Source organism: Triticum aestivum, chromosome 5D (genome assembly GCF_018294505.1).
Source record: "Triticum aestivum cultivar Chinese Spring chromosome 5D, IWGSC CS RefSeq v2.1, whole genome shotgun sequence".
Classification (NCBI taxonomy): domain Eukaryota; kingdom Viridiplantae; phylum Streptophyta; class Magnoliopsida; order Poales; family Poaceae; genus Triticum; species Triticum aestivum.
This window is the reverse complement of record NC_057808.1, coordinates 128,546,839-128,558,679: the sequence shown is the minus strand read 5'-3', so window position 1 is coordinate 128,558,679 and position 11,841 is coordinate 128,546,839. Positions and strand designations below refer to the sequence as shown.

At 47.2% G+C, this 11,841-nt stretch overlaps 1 long non-coding RNA gene across 2 annotated transcripts; it reads left to right on the top strand.

Moving 5' to 3' along the window:
- Window positions 1-6,771: 6,771 nt before the first annotated feature.
- On the top strand, window positions 6,772-11,606 carry LOC123119873 (uncharacterized). Of its 2 annotated transcripts, XR_006459042.1 has the most exons (4): window positions 6,772-7,054; window positions 7,604-9,228; window positions 9,409-10,534; window positions 10,950-11,606. It is a non-coding gene; the product is annotated as an uncharacterized lncRNA (long non-coding RNA). The 2 variants fall into 2 exon arrangements; XR_006459041.1 differs by lacking the exon at window positions 10,950-11,606 and having other exon boundaries at window positions 6,778-7,054; window positions 9,403-9,839.
- Window positions 11,607-11,841: the final 235 nt, after the last annotated feature.

Sequence of the window (11,841 nt, the reverse complement as noted above, 5' to 3'; positions counted from 1 at the left end):
GGCTGTTCTTCCGAGTAGTGCTTGATAGCCGCTTTAGAATGGAGCGATGTCGAAGGTTAATTTTTCACTTCGGAAGTTGCCGGGAGAGCCGAATACAACCTCTAGTAGTAGAGAGCCCGTGCAGCGGGCCTCTGTGCCTGGTATTACTCCTTTAAAGGTAGTATTGCTTTGGCTAATTCTTGTTGGGTCTATCCCCATTTTGCGGACTGTGTCCTGATATATCAGATTAAGACTACTGCCGCCGTCCATAAGGACTCGGGTGAGATGGTATCCGTCAATTATTGGGTCTAGCACCAAGGCAGCCGATCCGTGCCGGACACTAGTCGGGTGATCCCTGCGATCAAAAGTGATCGGGCAGGCCGACCAAGGGTTGAACTTGGGGGTGACGGGCTCCACGGCGCATATGTCTTGGAGTGCGTGTTTGCTCCTCCTCCTCGTTACGTGAATCATGTTCACTATTTTGACTTCTGGTGGGAATTTTTTCTGTCCCCCAGTGTTTTGCTGGCGAGGCTCATCCTCGTCTTCACTTGGTGTCTCCCTCCCCTTGTGCTCGGCGTTTAGCTTGCCGGCCTACTTGAAGACCCAACATTCTCTGTTGGTGTGATTTGCAGGTTTGTCGGAGGTGCCATGAATCTGACATAATCTGTCTAGAATCTTGTTTAGGCTGGACGGTCCATCTCTGCTGCCTTTGAATGACTTTTTCCGTTGACCGGGTCGAGAGCCCCTGAATCCGGCGTTTACCGCCGTGTTGTCTGGGCTGTCTTCATTGTTTCGACGCTTGCTTTTATTGCGCCATGGTTTTCCATTGCCATCTCTGACTTCGGATGTGCCTGGGTCGCTGGTGCCGCTACGGGCCAGCCAACTATCTTTGCCCGCGCAAAAGCGGGTCCTAAGGCTTGTTAGGGCTGCCATTGTCCGCGGTTTTTCCTGGCCGAGGTGTCTGGCGAGCCATTCGTCCCGGACACTGTGTTTGAAAGCCGCTAAGGCTTCGGCGTCCGGGCAGTCAACAATTTGATTCTTCTTGGTGAGGAATCTGTTCCAAAGCTTTCGGGCTGACTCTCCGGGCTGTTGAATTATACGACTTAAATCGTCTGCATCCGGAGGTCGGACATAGGTCCCCTGAAAATTGGCCCTAAAAGCATCCTCAAGCTCTTCCCAACTTCCAATTGAGTTTTCGGGGAGGCTCTTCAGCCAATGCCGAGCTGGTCCTTTTAACTTGAGGGGCAGGTATTTGATGGCGTGGAGGTCATCTCCTCGAGCCATGTGGATATGAAGGATAAACTCCTCAATCCAAACCCCAGGGTCTGTCGTTCCGTCGTATGCCTCTATGTTCACGGGTTTGAATCCTTCTGGAAATTCATGATCCAGCACCTCATCTGTGAAGCATAGGGGGTGCGCAGCACCCCTGTATTTGGATGTGTCATGGCATTCTGACGGTTGTAGTGTTCGGTTTTGATTCCGAGTTGTTATTCGGTCAGTATAGCCGTTTGGCCGGCCATGATTCTGTGCCGGAGCGCGCTTCCTAGATCCGTAGATGGATCTGGTCATACCGGCTTTTTGGTGCAAGTCCTCACGTACATCGTGTGCTGACTTATGTGCGGCATCGTTAGCCGCCCTGTCGCGGCCGCGGGGTGGTCGATCCAGCTGATCGGCCGTTTTATTTTTCAGCTGTATGGGCTCTAGAGCCTCGTCATCGAATTCAGGCAGTAGCTTGCGCTTTGGATAGCTCTTTATGTGGCGACGGCCACCATACTTTTCTTCAGTGTCAAGCACTTTATTCCTTCTACTGATGAGTGTATTTTGCGCGGCCTTAAGCCTTTGCTTCTGTTTGTTCAGACTCCTCGCGGTGGCAATAAGCCTTTTTTGGAGGTTCTCTTGCTCCAAGTACCTTTCCGGGATGATGTGTGCGTCGTCGTCCGGACTATTCTCCTCTCCAGAGACAGGTTGATTAGCTTTACCTCCGGCGTCGCCATGATCGGACAGCTGCTCCATACTATGTTTGCCGTCCGCTGGTTCATCCTGCTCCATCGCTGGATCCATGTGGTCGTCGTTTCTTTCGGAGTCGACCGGGGTATTATTCTTTCTTGCGCTGTTATCGCTGTTTTTGCTGAGGCGGGATTTGGAGCGGCGCCTACGCCGTCGCTTCGGTTGCTTCTCGAGGGAACTATCCTTCGCTGCATCCTTCCGCTCCTCGTCATTGTTTTCTGTGGGTGTATCCACCATATATATATCATGTGATGAAGTGGCTGTCCAGCGCCCTGTGGGCGGTGGTTCCTGTTCCTCTCCTGCATCGTCGTCCATACCGTCGATGTCTTCGGAGTCGAAATTAAGCATGTCGGTTAAATCGTCGACAGTGGCTATTAAGTGGGTGGTGGGTGGGGAACGAATTTCTTCGTCGTTCGCTTCCCAATCAAGCCGGACATAGTTCGGCCGAGGGTCTCCTGACAAGGAGAGAGACTTTAAAGAATTTAGCACATCGCCCAGGGGCGAGTGCTGAAAGATATCCGCGGAGGAAAACTCCATGATCAGTGCCCAATCAGATTCGATAGGCACTGACGCAGGCGGTTCGGAGCCCGTGGCCGGGGACGAATCCAAGAGTCTGGCAACACAGGTCTCATAGGAGGTGAAGTCAGTATTCAGCTCTATCGCCGCTGAGTGTGCGGCCTCCGTGGTGGGGTCCATCCACCCGTCCTCGGACGGCGCAATCTGTTCCGGATTGAGGGCCGGAGTAGCCATAGGTGTAATTTCCCGAACACCGTCCGACGACAGAGCTAAGTCATGCCCGTCATGACTGTGCGGCGCACCTGACATGGGCTCGAATCCGTCAAAGATCAAGTCTCCGCGGATGTCGGCAGTATAGTTTAAGCTTCCAAACCTGACCTGACGACCATGGGCGTAGCTCTCGATCTGCTCCAGATGGCCAAGCGAGTTGGCCCGCAGTGCGAAGCCGCCGAATACGAAGATCTGTCCGGGGAGAAAAACCTCACCCTGGATCGCATCGTTGCCGATGATCGAAGGAGCCATCAAGCCTTACGGTGACGACACAGTGGAACTCTCAATGAAAGCACCAATGTCGGTGTCAAAACCGGCGGATCTCGGGTAGGGGGTCCCGAACCGTGCGTCTAAGGCGGATGGTAACAGGAGGCGGGGGACACAATGTTTACCCAGGTTCGGGCCCTCTCGATGGAGGTAATACCCTACTTCCTGCTTGATTGATCTTGATGATATGAGTACTACAAGAGTTGATCTACCACGAGATCGTAGAGGCTAAACCCTAGAAGCTAGCCTATGATTACGATTGTTCTTGTACTACGGACTAAACCCTCCGGTTTATATAGACACCGGAGGGGGCTAGGGTTACACAGAGTCGGTTACAAAGGAGGAGATCTACATATCCGTATTGCCAAGCTTGCCTTCCACGCCAAGGAGAGTCCCATCCGGACACGAGACGAAGTCTTCAATCTTGTATCTTCATAGTCCAACAGTCCGGCCAAAGTATATAGTCCGGCAGTCCGAGGACCCCCTAATCCAGGACTCCCTCAGCGATGTTGGGAAGGGAGAAGGGGAGTTGGTTGTCGCCATCATCTCCGCCTATGGTGGCTCGCCCTAGCAGCAAGGCCTGCCACCTTAAAAGCATTTCGCTCTGGCTCAAACCTATGAGTTATCATGCTGGTTTAGGACCACATCTACTGACAACGGCCTTGGAGCATCTCTAGCAGACCCCGTAAAAAGCCCCGACCTGCAAAATAACCACCAAAATGCGGGTTGGTGTGGAAAATCCCGCCCGAACAGACCCCGCAAACGTGGCCGGCCCGTAAATTTTTTTGAGGGGCGCGGCAAAAATCTCGGCCCCAACCCGCGAATACGCAGATTTCCGTCTCGCCCCTACGGTGCCTCGTATTGCAGGAAAGCTGTTGGCAGGAGGGACATTTCAGCCCGCGCTCTTTTCCCACCTTCTTCCGCCGCCGCCCGCCATTGGTTCCGCCCGTCGGCGATTCCGGCCAAATCTGCGAGCGGAATCGCGCCGCGGGGGCATCCCCCACCCTCCACCACCGATACGCTGCACCCCCCGGATCCAGCGAGACGAGCCGCCCCTGGTCGCCGATGCCGCCCAGGATCGACCGCCCTCGAGCCGCCCCTAGTCGCCGCCCGGGATCGCCCGCTCCACGAGCCGCCGGTGAGTGTTTGTTTGTGCTTTATGCCGAGCGCTATGCATAGTTGGTTGACACGCGCGTGCGATTTTTGTTCATGTAGATGGAATTGAGCCCATGATTGAAGGGATTTAGTGCGTATTAAAGAAGAAATTGTCAGTATTTTACTCAAAAAAGGAATGCCGCGGGCTTGAAGGGATTTAGTGCATATCAAAAAATCTCGGCAGCTATGCGGGTGATTGCATATGGCGTTCCGGCTGACTATACTGATGAGTACCTTCGCATTGGTGAAGATACCACAATTGAGTCGGTGCGTAGGTTTGCCAAAGTGATCATCTCTGCATTGGTATTGATATTTTTTTTGAATATTTTTTTGTAGTGTTGATGATTGCTGTATTTTTGTGGTGTGGTATTAATATTTGCGGACCGGCGGCAGCGGCGCAAGAGCAGACCCCGCAAAGCCGACCCGTAAAAGAGTATATTCCGCGAATGTCCTTTTATACGGGTCTGTTTTGCGGGGTTTGCCTCTGCGGCTGTCCGCGCCGGCCCGCAAAGCCGTTTTTCCGCGAACTGCAAACGCGTTTTGCGGGTCGGCGTTATGCGGGGTCTGCTAGAGTTGCTCTTAAGGCTCTAGCACTCAATTATCCTATGCTTGAGGCTGTTGAACTCACGTTGCAGGGTGTGATCCCTTCTGTCCATGAAATAGGCTTCACACAGAAGGGCCTTGTGGTGCTCAGTTAGTCCTGCCCGATTCGTGTTCTCGTGCTAAATGGTCCTAATTTCTTTGATGATGAGGGGATGATGGCCCTTTCTTCTGCTTTATTACTGGACACACTTGAGCTTGTCAATTGCAGGGGCATAACTGATTAGTCTCACGCTCCGGCTATGTAAGTGTGTGACTGATGTTGGAGTAGCTGAGCTGGTACATTTACAGAAGTTGGAATCTCTGATCATTGATGGCTGTCGCTGGGTCTCTGAGCAGGCTGTGCTGGGGGCTGACACATCAGTCTGATACTCCGATGAGTCTGCAAGGCCCGGCGAGCTAAAAAGAATGCACATATGAACCTGCAGATGAAGTGGCCTACAAATATTTTGAATTCAAAATCCTCAGCGGGCATGATCAAAGTGTTCCTTACTGTGCATCGTCCCTACTTTTTGTTTAGTTTCCTTTATATTAGCATTTAATAATATTCACGTAAATCCGCCTAGTATCTAGCACTTAATATGATCCACCTGGTGTTCAACATACTTATTTGGTGTTCAACATACTTATTTGGATGTTTATCGGTTGTTGCTATTATAGATCCGAAAACTGTAATAATGTGTATGCTTTTTTGGAGACGCTCGCAGCTATTATTCTTATGGCATTTTGTATGTGACGATTGTACTACAAATTACCGAAGTTCTAGATTTTTGATCTGCCTTGTTCCAGTTAGCTACAACAACAAAATAATCTTCGACATTGTCGATGATAATAGCTGCATAGCAAGGTTTTCAAAGGTTAGCAAGGAAGAGTCGATGATACTACATGCAGACACTTGGCAAATACATGCATGCATGCTGATATACAGCGTGCGTAGACACTTGGAGCGGTTAACTACATCAATTTTGGCCTATTTACAATGTGGCTCGGCCTGGCTGAGTGAATACAAGCTATAAATCGTGTTCTATACATGGTTTGGTTGTCCGCATTGCATCACAAGATCGTTTGATGCACGGAGTTTGGTTCACATCAATTGAGGGTTATGGCTGTGAAGGCACAAACATGACATTTGATACCAAGAGACTACATAAGCAGTACCCAATTAACATTGTTTCAGTCCTAACTACTAAAAAAATGACAGTTTGTACTAACTACTAACAAATGACAATCAAAACAACAGTCATATGGCTCCATGGTGAAAAGTTCATCAATGTCGAACTAAGGGGAAACTTCATCATCCTCGTCTTCTTTGTCTTCAGATCCTTGTATTACCTCTGTTACCCCACATTGCATCAACCAACTTCAACCTCTTGTTCTTCCAAACTTCAGTGTCATACTGTCATGTGCTTCCACACCATGGCCCGAGTCATCGGCATAATCAGTCGTCACATCCTCATCCTCCAGCACGTCATTCTAAGATTCATTTATGGAGAATGCAACATGCAAGAGCAAACTTGGGTTTGGAAATGGTGGAATGTCCTCTCATCCAGGATCTTAAATCTATTCTTTAGTGGCGTCAGTCCTAGGATAATTCCTATAAGAAAACTCATTAAGATGGTACTTGATTTTCTTGAAGGATAAAAGAACACGACTGACATGCATATCCAACATCTCCTAGTTATAACTTAACTTCAGGAATAATTATCCCATCATGTCGAGCCATGCTGTTAGCATCATGGGGCTAATCATTTCCAGCCAGTAACACATGGTGATGCAAGCGGGGGGCGGTGGGAGGCCGCGGGAGCGACGAGCAGACGGCGCCCTTAGACAACTGCCGTAAGGGAGAAGGAGGGCGTTGCGTTTTGCATGCGGGAGATGTTAGGTGCTGATCTGACGGCTGCGAGAGGCCAGATCGAACGGCTCAAGAGAGCACCGTTCTGGATCCTGGCCGGTCGGCCGGCGCCAGCGCCCTCCGGACTCTGCCTGCAATGCAAAGAAAACGAAATTACACAGAAGCACACAGATCTCTCCATCGCGAAGAACACTGCCTCCTGCGTTCTTCACCCTCTGCAAAATATCTCGTCCCCTTGCGCTCGCTCGGGAAGGCTAGGGTTTCAGGGTTCTCCTCAATCGGAATCAGTCTGGGACTCGCCCTTCAAATTCGCCCGGAGACGGAGCCCTCCTCCCCCGGCCCATCCACGGCGGCCACCATTTCTGTCCCGTTCTTCTCAATCGGCATATTTCCGCTGGTTGGTTCGTGGTACGTACGGATTCGATTTCGTTGTGTGCCCTCCCTTTCCGGTTCGGTTCTTGATCGATACAGGCGACAAGGAAACCAGTATTATCAGTAGCTAAGGTTAATTCGACCCTCTAGTTACATTGTTGTTCCGTTAATGTCGTAAATCGGATGTGCAAGCTGCGAAGTAAGCAAGTACTACTGAATTTAGCTTATTGTTGATGATGCGTCCAGTAGCTTCTTTCTTGTTTGCCGAAGAAGGTTTAGGTTTTCATCGACTGATACTGAAGAGGGTTTAGGTTTTCATCATCATATGAATTATCTCTAATGTGATTAGGTTATCTTCATATGCTTCATTTTGATCTCATTATAATTTCTATACAAGATGCGAAGTCAGCAAGTACTGAATTCAGCTTATTGTTGATGATGCGTTTAGTAGATTCTTTCTTTGCTCAGCAATTTGATGAACACACCAATTAACAATTGATACTGAAGGGGGTTCAAAATTATCTCTAATGTGGGTAAATTATCTTCATATGCTTCATTTTGATCTCATTATAGTTTATGTTTTAGTCCAGCATTCTGGATACCCAATCCCAACTAGCACTCGATGGAGGATCTCCCGGAGGCACTGCTGGCAGAGATCATCAAGAGGGTTACCAAAAGAAGTGACTTGAATTCTCTTTCCCTTGTCTCGAAGCGTCTCTTCGCCATCCAGGCTGAGCAAAAAGGGTCCATCCGGGTTGGTTGTGGCCTTTGCCTTGCCACTGAAGCTTTGGTGTCACTCTTCTCCCGGTTCCCCAATTTGTGGAAAGTAGAGATCGATTACGCTGGCTGGACACCTTCCCACGGGGATCAGTTGGACAACCATGACTTCTTTGTGATTATATCTTGCTGTCCCTCTCTAACCGATCTCACACTAAGTTTCTGTTCACAAATCGATGACACCGGTCTTGGTTATCTATGCTACAGCGAGAAATTGACTTCCCTCAGGCTGAACTCTGCAACTGAAATAACTTCTAGTGGACTTCTCTCGGTCGCAGTTGGTTGCAAGAGTCTGTCTTCCCTCCACCTTATAAACTGTGAGAAAGTAGGCAGTACCGAGTGGCTGGAGTATCTAGGCTTGAATGGATCGTTGGAAGAACTTGTACTCAGGAATTGCAATGGAATCAGCCTGTATGACCTCATAATGCTCGGTCCAGGATGGATGAAGCTACGTAAGTTTGAATTTCGAATGGGAGGATTATGGGATGTTCATGAGGGATATGATCATATGGAAATCGATGGTTAGTCATGAAGCTGACAATTGATGTTTCATGCTGCCATGATTGTTGTTTGGCTTGTGAGCAGTTAATTTGGGGAAAATTGCCAGGGAGAAGAATGAGATTTCGAGGGTCTTCTAGTTGATTATTTTTAGGGAAAACTTTGTTTTTGCCACTCTAGCTTTTGCCCACTTTGCTTATGCCACTCTAGAATTTGACATTTCACTTTTGCCACTCTTAGCTTTCGACAATACATCACTTTTGCCATTCTGTGGCAAAAGCAAAATTCTCAAAGTGGCAATTGTGATACATCGCAAAAGCTAAGAGTGGCAAAAGTGAAATGAAAAATTATCATTTTTGCCATGGAATGGCATTTGTGATGTATTGTCAAAAGCTAAGAGTGGCAAAAGTGAGATGTCAAATTCTAGAGTGGCATAAGCAAAGTGGGCAAAAACCAGAGTGGCAAAAACAAAGTTTTCCCTTTTTTTTATTAAGATGTCATGCTGTAATATCTGTCACCAAGAGACTTAACACAACAAATTATTGGAGCTTTCATCAATTAAAACATCAACATCCTGGACCATTACACTGGAAAACAGTACAGAAATGCCGGCCATGCAGCTTGCCGGTACTTTGTCCCTTGTTAATTCATGTTACTTTTCTGGAACAAATGTAAGATGGCATGGTCTGTTGTTCTGCTATGGTGGAATTCAGGATCCTATATCAGAAGAATTTACTAGAGGACTGTTGATCACTTGTTTCCACAGATTATTCCAGATGCAGAAGTAAACTCAGAAGAGAAAGATGACAGGATGTTAGCATCTTCAAATGGTATGGGGTGCACAGCCCTGAAAGTATGGAATTAGTATACACTAGGTGGTTTTCGCATGTTACTTGAAGGCTATCATCCTTTATGGAGCAGTCTACTCTCGGAAGGTATGCATCACAGTCTGTGTTGTTTTATGATGCCTAAGTGGACCTTATTTTGCATGTGTGATCAGGCTTCACCTTTTGTGCAAAAAATATCAGGCTTCACCTCTTTATATAACAAATTCTCCTATTCAATATTCCAGCCCAAAATGGGAGAATTAACAGCACGATCGGTTTAAGTGGCAGGTGCTCACGGTCTTCATCAGCTAGTTGCCCATGGGGTCAGTGGTGAAATGTAGCTGAAGAAATCTCTCTGTATTCTGCAATTGGATGAAATTTGGGCAGCCATGTGGGTCTCAGAAGGCAAAACAAAAAGCTATTGAGATGATGCTTGATAAGTTATTGCAAACTTTCACTGTGGTTTGCAGCTGTTATGCAGTATAGACAATATAAAAATATCCACTGGGGAAAATATAATCTGCTTACTTAGTGTAAACTAAATTAATTGCTAATTGCTCTATTGCTGTACTAATTCCTAGTTCAAATTGGATCTTCATCCTGACAGGAAATTTCAGAGTGTTTTTTTTAAACAATGTTAGAGTGTTTTATTGTATTTGCCCATCATTTCTGTATGTCATAATAAATGAAGTTGCCCAAATGAGAGGTTGATTTTATGAGATCCATTTTCTTCCTTGATGGATAAGAGAAGGAATTCAAATCCATGAATGAAGTACATAATTTGCCAGATCCATTTTTTCTATCGATGCAACTACAGAGGTCTTACATTCTTGTACTCCTTATGTGGCTCATTATTGCATATCTATCTACTAATTCACTAAGCTCCCTGGGTAGAAAGCCCCAGGAGCGATTCGGCGGTGAATTTGGCTGGTCGCGTCGATTTTGACTTGGTCGTAGAGAGCTGGTCGTGTGTGGGCCTTTTGGGTCAACGTATAGTATGGGCTGGGCTTTCTTTGAGTTGGGATGGGGGGGTTTCTCTTCTGGTTGGTGCTTTTCTGCGGCGTGGCGGCTGGGAGCGGGTCGCCGGGCACGTGTTGTTCGACCGTGGGAGCGGGGCTGTGTATGGAAAGGAAATCGGCTGCTGTTGGGAAGGGATTTGCTTCGCCGTCGCTGGCTCTGGGGTTTGCTGCGGCTTCAGTGCCGGCGTGTCACACTGGTGTCCTCATGTGTGTTTGTGGAGAGAAGGGACACGATTTGGGGCGGTTGGTGTTCGTGTGAGAGGAGGCGATTTGGTGCTAGCCTATCAGCTCTTGGGCATGGTTGCCTTCTGTGGCTGCACTTGGGGGAGGTCTAGGTCAGCCGCTGCTCCGGCCGGTGCGTGCTTGTTGGTTCGTCACGCCGGCTGGCAGGCCTGGTGAGTATTCCTCCCGTTCCCCCTCTCCTCTTTTTGGTGTGCGGCGACAGGAATGGAGGGCCACGGTCCACGAGACGCCCATATCCCCATTGAGAAACAGCGGCATGGTGAGCTCGAGGAGACCGGTGCCGACGCAGTTCCAGTGACCGATCTTTTTCGATATCACGAGGGATCCTATCGGCATGATCTGCTAATTTTTGGGTCCTTTTTATTGTTTTTATTGGCCATTGCGGCCTAGAATCAGTCCTTCATATGAAGTTTGCTTACATTTCTTTGTCTCTAGGGCATAATAAACGTTGTGACTCAAAGATAACATCATCGTTACGGGTTTTAATCATTCAGTTTACTAACATAAATGTGATCGATTGTTGTTCTTGAAACTTAATCGCCGGAATGGATCCTAATTAATCAACAGGAGCCATGCTTGGATTTGGATGGACATCGGAATGTTGCAGTATGCGAATTGAATATCTGCAAGTGTCACATTTGTATGTTCATGGTTCTACAGATTATGATCTTATATAATTATTAGTGTTAGGTCTGCTTATATATGAAAAAATATGTATGTGTAATAGACTGTATAGACTCAGATTAATTTTATTTGCTTTATGTTGTAATTGACAGTACAGACTCGGGCTGCTCTGATTTGTATGTTGGACTGTCAGAATTGCTACAAAATAACTATCTAGCCTAGCGGTAACTTTTTGGGAAATCCTCATTACTCTGAATGACAACCTTGTGTTTAGTTAAAGAAAAATATGATACATTTGATCTTGTTGCTCCACCCATCCGGGCCTGTGATTGTCGTTTCATCGTGAAGTGGTTCAGTGTAGAAAATAAATGTGATTGCAAGTCCAGCAAGTGATCTTAAACATGCTCTCATTCCTAACCCTCTCATTCGAAGCATGATGGCACCACCTGAAAAAAAAAGAAACATGGTAGCACAGAGAATTGGTTTGCCCTACCACCACCAGAGAACCAAAAGGAAGAAACTTTGCGTCATAGTAATAAATTGTCTGTATTTATTGACCCTATTCTTTATTCATTAAATTGTGTGGACATGACATGTAAAACAGAGTTTGTATAGTGGCTTGAATTTATCTGAAATTGGTTCATTTTACTGGTTACCCTTAATGATGTGTCTATGCAAGAATATGTTTAGCTGCATGGTGGAAAACTTTGTGTACTGTGGAAGGTTGCATTCAAGACAAGTGTATGTCATGCGTTGTTCGACGGAAATTGAAGGCATGAAGTGATGGACAGGTAAATATGTTTATGTTAATTGTTAAATTAGTCCTAGATTTTGA